The sequence below is a fragment of the Amblyomma americanum genome, chromosome 3 (assembly GCF_052857255.1).
Source record: "Amblyomma americanum isolate KBUSLIRL-KWMA chromosome 3, ASM5285725v1, whole genome shotgun sequence".
Classification (NCBI taxonomy): Eukaryota; Metazoa; Arthropoda; class Arachnida; order Ixodida; family Ixodidae; genus Amblyomma; species Amblyomma americanum.
Genome location: NC_135499.1, coordinates 153,241,650 through 153,247,377, shown reverse-complemented (window position 1 = coordinate 153,247,377; position 5,728 = coordinate 153,241,650).

Here is a 5,728-nt window from a genome sequence, read left to right as displayed (position 1 = left end):
GGTGCCACTGTGTTCCTGTTTAGATCTTTCATTTTGTTGCTTACAAACACGTGCCAAGCAAAGACTGTAAGCTGTTGCGAGTGTGAGTAAATGTGCAGTTACAACTATTTGCCTTGCTGCCACACCCATGCGTACAAGTGTGGCTAAAATAATAATTGAAGTGTGGAATTCTTTTTTTTTGTGCATTTTTAGCAAAAATTGAGATGCTTGTTGTGTTCACCAGCAACAATACCAACGCATGCTAACACAGCAGACCTGCCCCTTTCTCATCAGGTAACGCAGAATTCTACATTGTGCTTTGTAATACTTGGTCCATGCTTGTGATGCATGGCCCATTGTGAACAGCTCAGTTTGCACGCCTTGTTTTTATGTAGGAAAGCTGATGTAAGTGGAAAGGAGACGACATCGGAGGGCTTCACTTTGTAAATGAGTTTCAGCTTTCTGTTGCCTTACAGTGGAGCTCATTGTTTCTATGATAATCCACTGTTGTATGGTCATTCAAAAAGGTTTTGATCTGAAAAAAAGGTCATGTCGCCAGTTTTCATAGTGTCCAAAAAAAAGAAAAAGGGCTGTTTCCAGGTTGTTGCGATTAGACAGTACAGTCTACCAGTGAGCTCTTAGAGGGTCATATAGGAGCCTGGCAGAATGTAGCTTTATGTCTGCCTTTCCTCTTCTTCTTCTTCCCATGTCTGCTTATGTAGAGCAGAAATTTTACTCAATTGCACAACCAACACAAGATGTACTGTCTGAGCTCTAGTTGCCATGTCACCAAGTTCAAGGGTATTTGTGGCGCACTGTCAATAGCAGTGCTCCGATAACTCTCCCAAAATGGATTTGCAATGTGATGGTTGGATTTTTACGGTACGAGATTAACTAAACCAGAGGGTGCCATGATAGCTGTAACAATCTAAGGACCCCTTTTCTTCCAAAGGCACCACGTAGGCGGAGAGGCACTTAGATTCGAGTAACTTGTTAGAGCAAAAGCATTGATACAGACGTTCAGAGCATAGCAAAATCGTCTCTTGCCAATGTGTGTCCGGAGGTTCAGAGCGCAGCAAAAAGAAATCACATTAATATCTACGACTGGGAGTCGAACCCGCGGCTGCGCGAACAGATCAGTTTCAGAGGCCGCTGCATGAGACCATTAGGCTATCGCCGCAGCCTAACACTCCTCGTGTTGAACTGCACCACACTCTCGCGCTCTGCATTGCGGAACGTTGTCTTCGTCAACTTCCGTCTGCTCTGTCCCATGGCACTGCCTGCTCATCATCGTCTTCTGTGTTGCACAAATTTGTGCTTTTGCACTGACTCGAAGTTAGTAAACATTCTCTGAGGATTTTTTTTTTTAAACACTAGATTTATTGCATCATTTGTTTGCTTCCAATAGTTTTGAGTTCGTAGTAGTGTTAGGTCAGACTTGTTGCTTTTTGAAGCGAAAAGCTTCACTGCACTAGGTAAAGCCATCATTGGGTAGGCCGGAAAATGACCTTGAACGACCTTCAGCCTGACCGCGTTAGCCATGTATGACCATATTTGGTACAGTTATGGTGTTGACCCATGACCTTTAGTTGACCTTAAAATCCGGTGAGGAGATGTGAAGCTGATGGGGGTGTCGTGAGACCACGTGATACCACATCATACCATGTGGTCGTGTGGGTATATATACAGAACGGCTGTCGTGAGCGTGTAGTGGAGCTGCCATGGACGAGCCTCAGACGCTTAGCAAGCGTGCTTGCTTTTCGCTGAATTCCAGGGTTAGCCAATTAAGCCACTGCCAATTTTTTGTATGCTTCAGGCATTCACACGTTTCTTTCATAAAATATGTGCCTTCAGTGCGACTTTTCATTTTCCATGCTTTAACGTAACTTGTGGAGTAAGCCGTAGGGTTATAAAGATCTTCCCAAAAGGAAAGTTTCAAGGCCGTATTCTCTTTATGATAGGCCATCTCTATGGCTCACTTAGTCACTTGGTTCTAAGCCGCATGACATAAATGATGTGCGGGATATTTAGGCTTCAACTATACCAGCTAGTCATTGTTTTGTGCACTGTTATTCTTCCTTACTGTTATTGTGCATGAACTGCTGCATTGCTGCATTGTACATTGTTTTATGCATCTCATCAGATATGCCTCAAGGTATCCAGAAACAGCAGTCAACAGGTTGATTCAGTGTGCCTGCATTTGCTTTGTAACTAAAACTGGATTTCGAGTGAACATTGTATATTTGTAGAAAATTATCCACCGGATATTTGCACAAATAAACGTCCAGTTTTTATCCCATGAACTTTTTGTGGAGGGAATGATTATTTTCGGGATTATATGTAGTTACTTTTGAAGGAAAAACTGCACAGGCAGAAAAGAAGAAGTGATGCAGACACTGCACTGAATACATGTAGCAATTAAAGAGCCCACAAGAACAATCACAAAAAGATGTTTTGGGAGATGTAAAAGAGTCCAATGTATTAGAAATGTCCTATACAAGAATGGCTAGCTGGGTGAGTAAGTGCTGGTTCATCTTGAAAGAAAAACAGCATGCACAAACAGGACGGAAAACGAGACGCAGACAGTGCTGAATACACACGGCAATTGAAGACATAAAAACAGAACCGCAGAAAGATATGTTGGAAAATGTAAAGAGCCTGATTGACTAGAACTTTTTTTTTTCTCTCAAAATAAACTGGTATAGACTCACCCAGTTAGCCATACTCCAAAACACTGTGCTCATTTACATGCCCTAATGCTTCTTTCTATTATCTAGTTTTCTTGATGTCTTCAATCGCTGTGTGTTCTAACGTAGTCTGTTCCATCCTGTTGGTGCACACTGTTTTTCTTTCAGGTCAACTGCATATGTCCAAAGGGTAATCGTTACCACCATATAACTCACGTGATTTATTTGTGCAAATGTCCAATGGATCGTTTTTTTTTTTACACATAGTTAATATTAATTGGAAATCCCAAATTAGATTTCATTTAGCCAATACTAGGGGTGTGCAAATATTCGAAATTTCGAATACGAATCGAATATCTATGATATTCGGTTCATATTCGTATTCGAAAAACTGATATTCGAGAATTCCCGAACACTCGCCAGCGATCTTATTCCGCGCCGACTTTCATTAATCCGACCGTGGCAAAGCCACAATACCTGAAAAAATTGCCCGACAATCGAGTTTAAAGTGCCAGGAAAACAATAGAGAGGCCCTGTTCGCTTTCTTCACCGTCGTTTATCGCGTGGACCTATCACATTCGATGACTACAGCGCAACGAACTGGACGTAGAAGGAGGACACACGCAGGGACACAACTCAGCGCTGTGTTGTGTCCCTGCGCGTGTCCTCCTTCTACGTCCTGTTCGTTTCACTGTAGTCATGGAATATCGAAACCAACTCGCCCAACAACTTACCTTGTCGATCACATTTGGCCGCTGATATAGGCTCGACCGCGTGCAAAATTCCGGAAGTGGGCTTTCCCACATGCGACACCTGATAAGACCGGCCATCCACTTCGCACAATAGTAATAAGAAAGCGCGCCGTTGTTTTTTTTTTTTTTAGTCGTTTTACACCCACAACGCCCACACCGATGAAATTCGTCCTGTCACTTTCAGAGTTATTCTAGCGTGAGCTGCGCCATTTGGTTTGGCCAACTATGATGTGCGGGAAAGCCCACTTGCGGAAATTTTGCATTACGCTCCCGAAGCGGCGAGTCGAGGAGTCGCAAGAGGGCAAGCGATCGTGCAAAAATCCAGCCTTTTTGCATGGTACATTGTAATCCGTGCACCTCTTTAGTGGGTGTAACGGCATCCGTGACAACGTTCAGAGGGCTCCTGTCGCCAGGCAAAAAAATAGTCTGGCGGCATAGTTTCGGTTTCTGAGCTTCGCCGCTCGCCCGCGGCGACGGCAGTTGTCAGCCGGCGCATTCGCCGGTGGACCGAACGCCGCACCACGCCTCTTTCGGATGCTTTCTGGTGCGTCACTGGTAATTGCTTTTTTTTTCCTTTTTAGACGCAGACTCACCCTTCCGATGACACTGCGCGTTCGCCTCGCTTACATTTGCATTTTTCTTCTAGCACGCCGATTTTTGATTGGAAAACGTTTATTGCCAGCACTGATCCCTATATAGTGGGCACTATACTAGATGGCTTCAAGCCCACGGCTCTTGGCGGCCTTGTGAGCCCACTCAGTGGCCCGGACTTGTGTCAACGGTTCTGAGCTGGACAGTATAGCCTCCCATTGCTCTAGAGAAAGGACTGGTAGTAGGTCCGCTGGTGGCGGTGCCTTTTTGCAACTCCATAGGGGCTTTCTCATGCGGCTTCATCACATTTTTCCATTTTTCGATTTTTTTTTTTTTCGCGGGACGCGGGGCATTTTTATAAGTCGACATTTAGATAATCTGGCCGTTTCTTCCAGTCCATCGACCTCCGCATTAGGTTTTATTAGCCATCATGTTATTGTCAGGTGCCACTTGTGTGATTTTATGGATTTCATTCTGCAAGATCGCATAGCAGGCTACATACTGTTGTGCTCTCTAATTAAGTAGTATACATTTCTGTGCATATGCTTTTTTTATATGGCGCTAAGTCAGCATAGTTTGTTTACCTCAGTTTTTGGCGAGGACCACACTGTTTTGAAAAAAAAAAAAAAAGAAATGAGTGATAGCATTTGCCTGTGTGTCATTTTCTGAAATGTGTTTTCATAGTAGACAGGTATTTAATATTCGAAGCCATTTTTTCGATTCGTGTGATATTCGATTCGTATTAAAAAATGTCAGTATTTGCGCACGCCTATCTAATATGGGCACACTGAATTAACTTGGCAAGGTTGGCTGCCGTGTTTCTGGAAACTTTGAGCAAGTTGATACACAAAACAGCAGTATTGTGGCACTTCATGTGTAACAACTGCACAAAACAACCTCCTGGTACAGTTGAAGAATGTACATAGCAAGTTTTCTTTCCAGTACCATGTCAACATTACTATGGTCTAAATATCCCGCACATGATTTGTGTGATGTATTAACATTAACTCTGCCAGCTAGCAATTCTTAAAAGTGTATGCGCTTTCACAGCCCGCAGACATCCAAGCATCTGATTTAGATGTCGGTGGGTCCTGTGTACAACAATTTGCATTTGTCGGACTGTCCCGCAGATATCCCCATTAATTTCATGAATGTCCGAGTAGCCACTGCTGGACATTAAAAGGATGTCCACAGGTTATTTGATGCCAAATGCAAGCTTGGGTTATCCCTTACCTGATATAATTGCTCATCAGATCTGTAGCTACACAAATATTTCATCACATCCCAAATGGCACTGCCCTTGTAATTAATTCATGATGCAGAAGAGTTGGTCAAAATTTGCCACTCTGACTTGGTGAGCTCCAGAGCTGTTTGGTGTTAGTGCACCTTCACTGGTACAGTCCTGGCAGAGTGCACAATGAGGAGAGCAGCAGTGTCTCGGAAAAGAACACTGGTTACTACAATTAAATACCACATTCATAGGCATGCCTGTTTCTGCAAGAGGAAGCCAAAGGTCACACCTGTTCATGTGTTCTGGGTAGCAGGGGACAATACAAGACAAAATCTGCATGCCCTTCCCTTATGCCTTAGTGGGACCACGCCCCCATCTTTGCATGCCTATGATCACAACTGCAACTTGTGTTACAGTGACCTCCCAACATCGGTAATCAAGAACTGGAGCAGTAGGATTTATTTGCACCCACTGTAGTAATGAAGATG